Source organism: Schistocerca nitens, chromosome 2, assembly GCF_023898315.1.
Source record: "Schistocerca nitens isolate TAMUIC-IGC-003100 chromosome 2, iqSchNite1.1, whole genome shotgun sequence".
Classification (NCBI taxonomy): Eukaryota; Metazoa; Arthropoda; class Insecta; order Orthoptera; family Acrididae; genus Schistocerca; species Schistocerca nitens.
This window is the reverse complement of record NC_064615.1, coordinates 795,314,957-795,328,020: the sequence shown is the minus strand read 5'-3', so window position 1 is coordinate 795,328,020 and position 13,064 is coordinate 795,314,957. Positions and strand designations below refer to the sequence as shown.

The window sequence follows — 13,064 nt, the reverse complement described above, 5'->3', positions numbered from 1 at the left end:
CAGGCAGGCAAGATCTGGCAGAAAAAAGCACATCTGATGAAATGGTGGAGGAGATCAGAGACACCTTCCAAAGAAGTCCATCAAAGACAGTTTGTGAAGCACTGAGAGCTAAACATCCATTTGTGAAAAGTTCACAAGATGCCGCATGCTTACAAAGTTCAAATCATGCAAGCATTGAAGTGAAGTGATTTGCAGCTTTGCACTGGATTCACTATTGAGATGTTGGAGTGTGTGAGGATCCTATATTGTCACATGTCAATTTGCTGGTCATTATGTGTGACATTCAAAAGTAAATTTATCAATCTACTTCATCGCAGTGTCTATGTTGCAGCTACTCTGATTTTGTTCAGGTAGAATTCAAAAGTAATCGCTGCCCACAGACACTATTTTGAATAATGTCTGATTGTTGTTGCTGGGTGTGAGCACTTAGCATGGCAGTCCCGCAGAGTACAGTCAGAGGGTCCATGCTTAGAGGTTGGATTGAGAAGATACATGGGCTGGCACTGTTCTAATTAAATTACTAATTCATTTGGAATATGATTACTCATGTCACATTTTTTCAGTTTAGACATTCAATGTGAAAAGACTGGTGTCTTATTGTGGCATGCAGAATACTGCTAAACTGTGCACATTTAAAAGTGTTTCCTATAAGTAATGTTGTCAGTAATAAACCATATGGTACACTAACAATAACTCTTCTTAATCAAACCCGTAATTATCCATTTCCCCAAATTATCAGTCATTGGAACATTTGTAACTTAATTATTAGAGTTGAGAGAGGTGGCAGCATCATCACAAAACAGCACGCTAGCACTGGTTGTGTTATAACCGAATCAGCCAAAGTCCCAGTTATCAAGGAAATATCATTTTCTCTGACAAAGCAATTTTCCACACATGAGGGACAGTTAAACAGTACAACTTTCCCATCTGAAGGTTCAACAAAACCCCACAGTTTTCAGGAATATGTCACAGATAACAAAAATGTGAATATGTGGTGTGCACCGGTGAAAGACAGTACAGCTGAACCATTGTTATTCATCAAGCAAACAGAAACAGGAAATGTTTATTTGGAAATGCTTGCACAATTTGATATCCCTCAGCTTCTGCCCCTTCAGCTAAATGATATTTTTTTTTTAATTTTTTTTTAATGGCATTTGGAAATCATAGAGGTTTCATGTGGACACCCTGCATTGTAAAAATAAATTAAAATATTGGTTTAAAAGAAAAGAAGAACAGGAGTTATTTTGCAAGTTTGTTCTCAGCAAGTGTTTCATTTAAATATATTTTTAAATGTGGTGTTTATATCTTGGTACAATCACAGTATGGGGTAGTAAACAGAAAACAAAAGAATAATGGCATGCAGCATGATAGGGCAATGTTATATGGATAAGTTGGCCATTAATGCTCAGAGGTAAGACTAACAGAATCTAAACAAGGTGAACAGAAATTAACCCTTAAATAGTTGCATCATATCTTTCTTTATGTGCAGACAACCATGCCATGTCAATCGGAATTTAATCTTTTAAACACACACTAAATATCTTGTTCCACACACACAATAAATACCTAGTTCCAACTGTTAATCATCTCAAATAAGCATCTTTATTCCCTTTTCAAAGGGAAATGATGATTTCAGTAATATTTTATATCATTTTTTTCCCCAAATAACAACTTCTTAAAGATGAAGTTTCATTAACAATTTAAGACAGTACGGTATAATTTTTTCATGAAACACAATAAAATGGATGCATGGTTTGTTTTAGTTTGCTTTCCACAAACCATATATAAGCTGTAGAATGCCTGCCATTGTCTGCATTTGCACATCTGTGACACCTCCTTCGCATAGACCATTTTATGTGGCCATTTCCTTACCTGCTGATATGCTGACACCAGTATCTATATCTGCTGGATAAAGACTTACTTCTGATTGTAGTTTTCAATATACAATGATGAGCCAAAACAATATGATGACTGTCCACTGGAGGATTAAATGCTGCCTGGTGGCATTGCAGGCAGATGACATTGTAAGGGAAGTTTATATGCACACCACACATTCTGTGAAGAAGGGAGCAAAAGACAAAAGGGGAATCAAACCAGCCATGATATGGGCCACAAATGGACGAATCACTGACATAAACATTTGACAAAGGGCACATGGTTATGTTCTGGCACCTGGGAATGAGCATCTCTGAAATGGTGGAGTTGGTTTGCTGTACATGTGCTACTGTTGTGAGAATGTATGGAGAGTAGTAGCGGGGCAGTGAAAGCATGAGTTCATGAGACAAGGTGTTGGATGTCCTCGACTCATCACAAAACATGGAGGTTGGAGGCTTGCCTGCCCTGTAAAGCAGGATAGGTGGCGGTCTTTGGGAAATTTGATGACAGAGTAGAATGGTGATGCCAAGTGCAAGTGTTTCAGAGCACTCCATTCAATGCACACTGTTGAACATGTGGCTCCACAGCAGGCAACCCCTATGTGTTCCCATTCTGACCCATCATCATCATCAACAGTTATGATTGTAGTTGACACAGACTCATTTGGATTGGACCATGGAGTCATGGAAACATGTCACCTGGTCAAATGAATCACAGTTGTTGTTCACCAGTTCGATGGTCACGTCCAGATAACAGTGACATTCAGGATAATGCACGCTCGAAACATGCATGCGTCACAGATACAGGTCAGTGAGGGCAGTATTATGCTACAGGGGGGCATTCACCTGGCCTTGCGTGGGACTTATGGTAGTAATCAAAGGCACTATGATAGCTATGGACTTTGTGAATTATCTCAGACCAAATGTCTCCCTTCATGCTTCATCAACAGGCCAGAATCATGCTACAGTGGATTCAGGAGCATGACAGTGAACTCACGTTGAGATTTTGGTCACCAAATTCATCTGATCTGAACTGGATGGAATAAGTCAAGATACTATTGGGCACCAGCCCCTTACCCAAAAACCACCAGGTTGTAAATTTACAGGAACTTTAGGATGTGTGCATGGACATCTGGTGCCACATGCCTCCAGAAACTTACCAAGGATTTTCCAAATCCATGCAACACAGAATTACAGCCACAAAGTGACCCAAAGGTGGGCCAACATTCTATTAGCAGGTGGTCATAATGTTTTGGGTCATCAGTCTACACAAACCTTTCCTACTTTTGACACTATAATGAGGTATTAAGATCTTCAACAGATGATCCAGTATTCTTGATTAATCACCTAAACTCAATTTGCAGAGGATATGAATTCAGAGCAGCCACTGCTCATTCTTCTGGCACCAATGTAATTACTCCCCAACCAATCACAAATGTTTGTTTGGATGTAAAATGTTATATAACTTCTGGATTCCTCCAAGATCTTTTCTTTTGTGTATGCATTGTGGAGATCAGTTAATTATTTGGATAGACCATATAACAGTATTTTTAGATCTTTCGTGAAATCAAACAGGCTCATTGTTAAATGTGCAAAAATTAAAGCATAGTAAACCAGTTTGTTCTTTCATAACATTCTAGCTATGTTAGTCTTATTTCTAATACAGTTTTTCAAGTGACATACTGGTGTACCAACTGTCAGTATCTATATAAGTCTGCCAGTGCCTGCTACAGGAACACAAAGATGAAAAACTATTGTGAACAGCTAAAAAAACGATTTCTTTTGTTGGAAAAATATCTAAAAACTCTGCATTCTTGAGCACATTGACACTTTAGATGATGCCGAACTGGTATCAGGTGGTTACAGGACCCTCAACTGCTGACGTAAGTTACGACAGTGAAGGATGTGTCTGTGCCTGTCAGCTGCATAGAATCAGCACAGAAAGATGGATTAACATGGAGATGTGCAAAATACCAGGAAGGAGAAACTGTGTTTGGATTAGTCTACAACTACACAGTGAGTGAAGTTGCCTGATTTTTTGTTGTTAACATGAACTGTTCAACATGCCTACAAGAAATAGTGTACCGCTAACACAAGTACAGAATCTGTACAAAGATCCTAACTCACGGGAGACAGAGACGAGTGTCACGACTTGTTATTAACAATCAGTTTCAAACCCAACAAGAGTTACTGCTGTCAATGAATGTAGGTCTATTTTAACCACTCTATCATCGAAAACTATGAAGATAAGTACCGGCAATGGACATTTGGAGTGGGGTACCTTGCAAAAGGTCATCACTTACAGTGATATATAAAGCTGGAAGCCTCCCACGAGCCAAACAATACAGAAACCAGACAGCAAGTCTGTAGGTGTGTAGTTAGTGTGGTCTCACGATTTTTTCAAATTATGTAAGGCGATGAGTGCACTGACAGCTCAATGCCAGTGGTGATAATTTTATTATTATTGTGGTGATTTCATACTGTGGCTTACACCCATTCATTCAGTTAATGTGAGCATGAACTAAGAATGTTTACTTAATTCTACATCTTAATGATAAGCCTGCTGCGGACATGCCCACCTTTCAAGATGATGACAATCTTTTAGTACTATTTGCTATAAATCTGGTAAGATGCACATGTTAATGATAATTTAAAACCCTTTGAAAAGATTCTGCCCACAACACAATTTCTATATGTTACTGATAGAAAGAGCAAAATGGTATGGATACGTGATTTTAAATAAAAATACAGAATAATATAGACAATGGAATACAAGCGGTGATAATGGCAATTATCACAAATGGTTAACATTAATGCCACAATGCTTCAGTAGAGATATAGAAGAAATTATTTTACAAAAAATAAATTACAATACACAAGAAACAATGGCAAAAAAAGGGTGTGGGCAAAAATAACTCTGTCCAATACTGACATCAAGGAACTGGAAAGCCTTAAAATCTTAGTAAAGGGTGGTGTTAAAAGTTATGTGTGGCATACAGCGAAGTGGAGTGGTTTGGGAGGAGACACGATAGAACAAAAGAAAGAGACTGTGGAGAGAACAGTAAGAGCATATCCACACAGATACCTCAATTTATTCCAAAGGATTCCCCCCCTCCCCCCAAATCCAAATTATATACCATCATCCTGGACTAGAACAGTGTATCATCATCCTCCACTTTGACTACTTTTCATTTTACCCACCCTCCCTCTCCCAGAATGGTACTTTGCCACCCAACCAATTATTAAATTTCTTGGTTCATCCTTCTGCTAGGCCAACCCCTAACCCGTTTCATGGCTTATACATGATGTCCAGAAATTTTTGTTACAAACTTCTATGAATTGTAGAGGGAGTAAGTACATAATATTCTGAACAGGAATCCATGTCTGGAAATGTACCATTTCTGTGCTACAGCCATTTGAAAATGCGGTTGCTAGCTAGCGTTATGCAACAGGGTAGTCATGTTGGGGGGGTTACATTGGATCGGCTGCTGTCATTTGACATCTATCCTATCTGTCTGACCTGGTTCAAGCCTCTTTCACATGTCTGTGAGTGTTAGAGCAGCATGACTGAGTACATGTTTGCAGAATACACAGACAGGATCCTTCCGAATGGCAAAGATCATGGTAACGGAAGAGCTGCTTGTCACCTTTATCAAGATTGTTCTCCACAATGTCTGACTCCATCGCATACCCTTTTTGCCACAATTACGCAATGACTTCGAGAAAGGGCACCAACAATGTCAGCAGGCGTGACTATGATACTCCAAGGAGACGACGCACATCTACATTGGAAAGTGCCATACTGCATCACATTGAAGAGAACCTGTCAATGACCACAGAACTAACTTCTTTGGTTGTTAATAAGTGGAACTGTAAAACAAGTGATGTACTGGGTCATGCCTACTCAATTACTTGCAAAAGTACCCGGATGGCAGCCACAGCACAAACTTTGACAACACGTGGGACACTTGTAGCTTATGCTGCTACATTGGGGGCATACACACATGAGTGTGTCAGCTTTTGTCACTACAGGGCCCTGTACTTCCCTGAATAACATCTATAAGGGGCATTCTGTTGCTTGACACAGTCCGACAAGAGCCTATTTTAATCAGAAAGTGTACAGTTTGCGACTTAACACAAACATGACATTCATCATTGATGACTGTTTTTTTATCACTTGAGGGGAGCTGAGAACTTTACCTAGCCATGCCAACTGTTATTCTGTGGCAATCTGTAACCTATGACAGAGCATTTATATTTTTTATATATTTTTTAAAAGCTGTGAAACCAGTTGTTTGTGTTTATAATTGCCCTGAACAAATACAGCTACAGCAGATCACTGGTCATTTCATCCAGTCTCATTTTTAATAGTTTTAACAGCTCAGTTTAAAAAACTGTTCACTGTATGAACTGATAAGCTATCATTTACTTGTAAAAGTGGTCACATTGCCAAAATGTTTTCAAATGCTACATTTTCAGACATGGGTTTCAATTCAAAATGTTATCCACTCACCCCCCTCTGCAAGTCCTGGAAGTTTGTAATGGGAATTTCAGAACACCCTGCATGCCTGTGAAAGCCTTAGGTGAAAGGTAAGTCTGATGCAACTAACCAGCACACATTATTCCAGTTTTCTCAGATGGTGTACCTGTGGCCAGGCCACTTGTGAAAACTGTCATGCCATACACCAGCGCTGCTGTAATTTCCGCACAGCCATTTGATTTGGATGACCACCAAACAGCTGTCCATCTGATTGAATTAGCAACACCAAACTATGGCCACTACCAAAGCTGAGCACCCAGTGGCATAGCAAGCTTCCGAACAGAACAATCTCTACTGTATAATGGCTGTTTTATGATTCATGCCACAATACCAGCTTCTGTGAATTAAATACAGGGGAAATGTCATTAGAACACACCCTCTGATCCTGCAACCCTTCTGGTCTCAATCTCCACTAGACACTGACTAGCTTCCACCACAAATCATGTCTCGACACTTCCCATTTTCCTGCAACAATCAACACTTACACTATTACTGCATGTCACCCCCTTTCTTTCTCAATTCACTCCTTTACTTGATCCTATGCCACACACAACTTAACATCTCTGCATCAGGATGGGTTTTCTGGTGCCACATTCTATTTCTTTCCCTTTCTGTCTCTCCCCAACAGCTGTCACTTCCCTTCTTCTTCCCTCTTTCTTGTTCTTCCATTCAATAAAATCCTCTACTCCAGTCAGGTTGTAGCATCAATCCAGTGAAGACACGTGTGTGTGTGTGGGGGGGGGGGGGGGGGGGGCTGTTTATTCCTTCCATGACTGAATTACACTATAGTCACTGGTGCTGCAAATCATTCCCTAATGATGTCTTTTGCAGGGTCAAATATGCCAGTTGCACTGTAAGGCTCAGCCAGTACATATTATGACAGCATGACAGTATGCAAAATACCTCAGAAAATCCTTAGGACATCAGAGAACTATGTCTGAACTATGTCTGAAAAGATCTTACTGCTCTTTTCAGACATCGTCTTACTTCCAGTCAGTTCCAGTGGAATAATGAATTTTATGAGCAACTTAATGGCGTAGCAATGGGTAACCCATTGAGTCCTGCAGTAGCTAATTTCTACATGGAGAAATTCGAACAGCCAGCCTTGGAAAAAGCAGATAAGAAACCATCTCGCTGGTATTGGTATGTAGACGATACATTTGTGGACTGGCCATATGGTAGAGAAGCCTTAGATAAATTTTTTGATTACCTTAATCATATAAATCCAAGAATCCAGTTTACCATGGAGAGAGAAAATGATAACAAAATACCATTTTTGGATGTTTTAGTTATGAGACAGACAGATGGAAGGTTGAAACAACAGATTTTTAGAAAAATAACGCACACAGACAGATACTTACATAAAAACTCTAACCACCATCCACAACAAAAGAGAGGTGTGATTAAAAGTCTCGTTGACAGAGCCAGACGGATTTGCACGCCAGAGTATCTAGACGTCGAATTAAAACATCTGAAGCACGCTTTTGAGAAAAATGGCTACTAAAAGAAAGAAGTAAGCAGAATTCTGCACCCAAACAACAAAAAGCCTAAGGACAAGCCCGAAAAACGATGGAAGAATACAGTCTCTCTCCCCTTCATAAAGAAAGTAATGGATCAGATTGGAAAGATTTTAAGTAAACATGATATTAGACCTGTTTTTAGACCAACGAAGAAAATTTGTCATGTTCTCCGGTCTGTAAAAGATAAACGCGCTCCTCTATCAGCCAGTGGCGTATATAAAATTCCGTAAACATGTGGAAAAGTTTATATTGGAACAACAAAAAGAAGCGTAAATACACGGTTAAAAGAACACAGAAGTCTTTGCCGATTAGGAAAAACAGATAAATCGGCTGTAGCAGAACACGCTTTTCAGTCAGGAAATCATCAAGTGAGGTTTTCCGAAACAAAAATTTTATCTACGACGACAAACTATTACCCACGGCTTTGTAAAGAAGCAATTGAAATATATAAACATAGGGATAATTTTAATCGGAAAGAAGAGACCATGAAACTTAGTGATATTTGGACAGTAGCACTACAGAATTGCTAGACAGTTTTATCCGTGACGAGATTACGATCGAGAGTTAAGTTTTATCTCTGACAAAGATTATCTCTGCATATCACGTGTAACTCTGGTCACGCCTACTTTCTACGATATATAAGTCGCTCTCAGACGTCCGACCCGTCAGTCGGCAAGACTCACCGGAGGAAAAACACCCCTCTGAAGATGTCCAGCGCAGCTCTGGACGAAACGTTAGGAGCTGAAGAGTTTCATGGACCACGACCTTACATCCCGGAAGGTTTACCAGAAGATATGTCATCTGGTCGTGAAAGCCTTCATACTATGACCACAGCATTGCGTTATCAGCTTCGGGTTTGAAAACAGATCTTTCTCAAATAACTCTAGCTGATAATGGTGTCATGGTGTGTGAAACAACTTGGATGGGAATATTACAGGATAAGCAGCTCATGTTCAGACTGGCATTTATTTCCTCATCCATCTATTCTAATTTTTGAAAAAAAATCACAAAGCAAAAAATTTAGTGTGTATGATACTTCTTACAGTTGTCTATCAGATGCAATATGTAAGGGAAGAACACCAAGCTATCGTGGGGCTGAAGAAGAACCCTCAATTAGTAGTGATACAGGCAGACAAGGGCAATGCCACCATGATACTGGACACAACAGACTACAACAACTGAATGGAGGACCTTCTTAGAGAACCTATTCATAGGAAACTTAAGGGTGATCTGACAGCCATGATAATCAAATCGACACAAGCACTGCTGAAGCTAACAAGAATGAACTTCAACATGGCCAAAAGCCTCATCCCGCAAGTTCCACAGGCACCAAGGATATAAGGGGTACCAAACGTCCACAAAGAGGAATTTCCATTTATAGTTGATAATATTAGTTCACCGTCCTACAAACTAGCAAAAGAACTGGCACTGGAGCTTCGACATCTACTGAGCCAGGGCACACGCAGATTCATATCTTTTTTGAGGGCCTTTGGTACCCCATATATCCTTGGTACCTGCGGGATAAGTCCTTGGGAGTGTCAAATAGGTTTTCTAATAAGATCTTCCATTCGTTTGTTGTAGTCTGTTGTGTCCAGTGCCACAGTGGCGTCGCTCTTGTCTGCCTGTATTACTACTGAGTGAGGCTGCTTCTTCAGCCACAGGATAGCATGGCATTCCTCCCTGCTGATGTTTTGTTTAAATTTTGCATCTGACAGGCAACTGTAAGAAGTGACATTTTTAAAAGGAAAGTGTGTCTTTCTGGATCTGATGGTTAGTTTTCACATTAAGTCTCTATTCACAAATGTACCAGTGCCAGACATGATGATCATTGTAGAGCAACATGTGGCACCTGACATCTGCGAACTAGTACGCCACTGTTTAACAATCATCTATTTCCGGTAGTAAGGGGAATTTTATAAACAGGCAGACAGTGTAGGTGTGGTATACCCTCTCTCGACTATTGCAGCAAACATCTTCTTGGAGGCATCTGAAGAAAAGGCTCTCCAGTCCACAACATTACACCGATTGCTGGCTCTGATATGCTGGTGATACCTTCAACATCTAGCCACATGGGAAGGAAGAACTACAGAAGTTGCACCAACATCTCTACGAATAGCATAGTAAAATACAATTTACTATGGAGATTGAAAAGAATGGGGTGCTGCCTTTCCTTGACGTGGATGTTCACTGAAACCCTGATGGTAAACATGGCCACAGAGTATACAGAAAAGCCACCAGCATAGGCAGGTACCTCCACACCTCCTCCCACCATCATCCTACACAGAAGTTGTCCGCCCTTCGCACTTCAACCAGGAGGACCCACAGGATCAGCAATGATGAACACCTGAAGGCGGAACTACAAAACCTCAGATCCATTTTTGGAACCAATGATTATGGCGAGAATATGACAGATAAAACTATGAAGCCAATAAGGAAGAGTCGAAGGAAGCAAAGAACATAATCCTATTACCATATGTACAAGGGGTCACTGAATGTGTGGGCAAAGTTTTCACCAAGCCGGCATCAAGCCAATCTTTCGGAGCATCTACAAAATAAAAGATGTTCTAGACTCAATGAAAGATACAGTCGACAAGCTAAAGACTACAGGAGTCAATGAAATTGATTACGAATGTTGACTGGTCTATGTAGGCAAAATGGGGCGGCTGAACCGCGCACGAACTGCAGAGCACGGAAGATATATCTGTTGGGGGCAACGCACCAGGCCGACGGTGATGGAACACAAGAATCAGTGTGATAAGGAAATAATATTCCATAAAGCCTGCGTACTGGTGAAACAGCCATTTACATTGAGGTGGAAGATTAAAGGCGATAGAAATGGCCAATCAACCTACCAACATGAATAGAGATGGAGGGTATAGGCTTCCAGTGTCCTTGCTGCCAGCAATGACAATGCTATGGGAGTACAGCATGCGCAAAGCAACTCCCACAGGTGCGTGGCAGACCACGGTGATCGTATGTACACAGAGCAGAGACACACCGTAGCCCACGCCTGGCAATAAGTAAACAGCGCTACGTCAAAGCTACCGTCCTTTTCTAATTCGCCTGTTTCCACCAACGGCAAAAAACAATGTAAACACCAATCAATCACGTCTTTATCCACCAATGACAAGGAATAATATAAAGACTAATAAAGAATACCTAACACCTGTCCTCCTATCCTCAAGTACCCTATCAAATTACATATACAGCTTCCTCTGCTACAACTTAAGATGTAAAGTCTCTTTCATTCAGCAGTCAGCTCAACACAAACCCCTGAGGAAGGCCACTTTCAATAGTGGGTGAAACACTAGACTGTCTTGTATACTGACAATGCAATCAACAGTCCAGAAGAATTTTACTAACAGTGACACTGGCTGCAGAAGCCTCTGCTTACAAGTACGTAAATATGTCTGAAGGTACATGTAGTAATAACTAATAAAAAGTATTTCATGGTCTGTTGCGCCCTCCATCAGAGTTCCCGAGTTATATCAAACTGGTAAAATAAAAACCGTTGCCTGAGACTGCAATCATATGAGTGAGTTGCGTTTGTAAGAGTTTCTATGTGTGTGTTTGTCATCTAATTTTGATGAAGGCCTTACTGGCCGAAAGTTATATTTGTGGCAGTCTTTTTTGTGTCTATCTGCGACTCAGCATCTCTGCTATGTGGTGAGTAGCAACTTTCCTTTTCACAATATTGTGAACAGGAATTACCCTAAAAAGAAAGTTTGAGTGCAAACTCATTAAAAAAAAAGTTCTGGAGGAATAAAAATAAGAACTTATGATCAAGGAAAATAACTACAGGCAATGTGTGACAGCAGCAACATAAGAAGCAAAATACAATTACTACCAGTTTAGCAATGATAATGACTGAAAGCATTTACTTTTTGTTTCATGCTACAGTTTGTCTCCCCGTAGAAACAGTGCATATTAAACCATGTGCACCAACAGTGTAGTTAAGCTAGTGGCATCATTGACAACCAGCACATTGTTTAGCAATACAGATTGCAGAAAATCAAGAAGTTAACACTTAGTGTATCTTAACTTTAACATGCACAATGAATGATGCTGAAAGCACATGAAAAGTTATGGATTTACTTACATACTTAAATAGGAATAACACCATCACATTGAGTAACATAAGTTGTGCTGCAATAATTAGTTTGTGTCGTGTATTTAAGCTGCAGCATGCAATAACCTCCACAGTTAGTTGCCTTTATAGCAGTTAATTTCAACTTTCATTCAACATTGTGGAATAATCATTGTAGGAAATGGACTTCATTACAAGTAGCACAAGGCGAAAATGCAGTTACAGTGGAAGCCACAAAAATTACTTTGAAGTTTCTGTTATTACTATTTCTACAGTTTAATTCTCAAAATTCAGTGCAAATTATGGTGTTACAATGCTAATGTTGACTCTCATCTGGGTGATTCCTAACAAGAAGGTTCTATAAGGGGCACAAGAAGGTTCTATAAGGGGCAGTCACACAGGTGTAAAAAAAGTACTCATTATTTCAAAAGTAATCGCCACAACCATTAGTACACGTATCCCAGCATGAGACAGAGATGGTCAATGCCTACATCGAAAAATGTTTGCAGTTGCTTACGGAATTATGATTGTACCCAGGTGTGCATCTCTTTGTCCAAAGCAAATAGATGGCCTTGAATGTCTTTCTTCAGGGCTCAAAAAATGAGAGGCTGTCCATTAATTATTTGAGCTCAAAATGGGGGGGGGGGGGGGGGGCTGGCAAAATCTCATTTAAAGAGGGGATAATAAAACTCTCACATCAGCTTTTTAATCCACAGAATATACATTATTATAACACACAACATTTTGTTTTATAAAATTAATCCTGAGTATAGATAATATTAAAGTCCTCCCCCCCCCCCCCCCCAATATTTATGGCCTCTCTGAACTGAACACTTTAGACATGTTCACACCCAGGATTCCCCAATTTGAAAAAAGTTCCACACAAGCATCAAATCTCATTTGGGTAGTTCATTGCTACATTGGCTGAAATTACTGGGTGTCCAGTCAGTGAGTCAGTTGCGATACTCTGCAAAGCATATATAGCTGACATTATTGTGTACAACATAAATCTGTATCAAAACTTTTACAATATGCATGTTATG

The 13,064-nt window shown here is 40.0% G+C and overlaps 1 protein-coding gene across 11 annotated transcripts in view; it reads right to left on the bottom strand.

Moving 5' to 3' along the window:
- LOC126237049 (mitogen-activated protein kinase kinase kinase kinase 5) overlaps positions 1-13,064 on the bottom strand; it is a 312,327-nt gene that overhangs the window by 70,091 nt on the left and 229,172 nt on the right. The window lies entirely within an intron of this gene.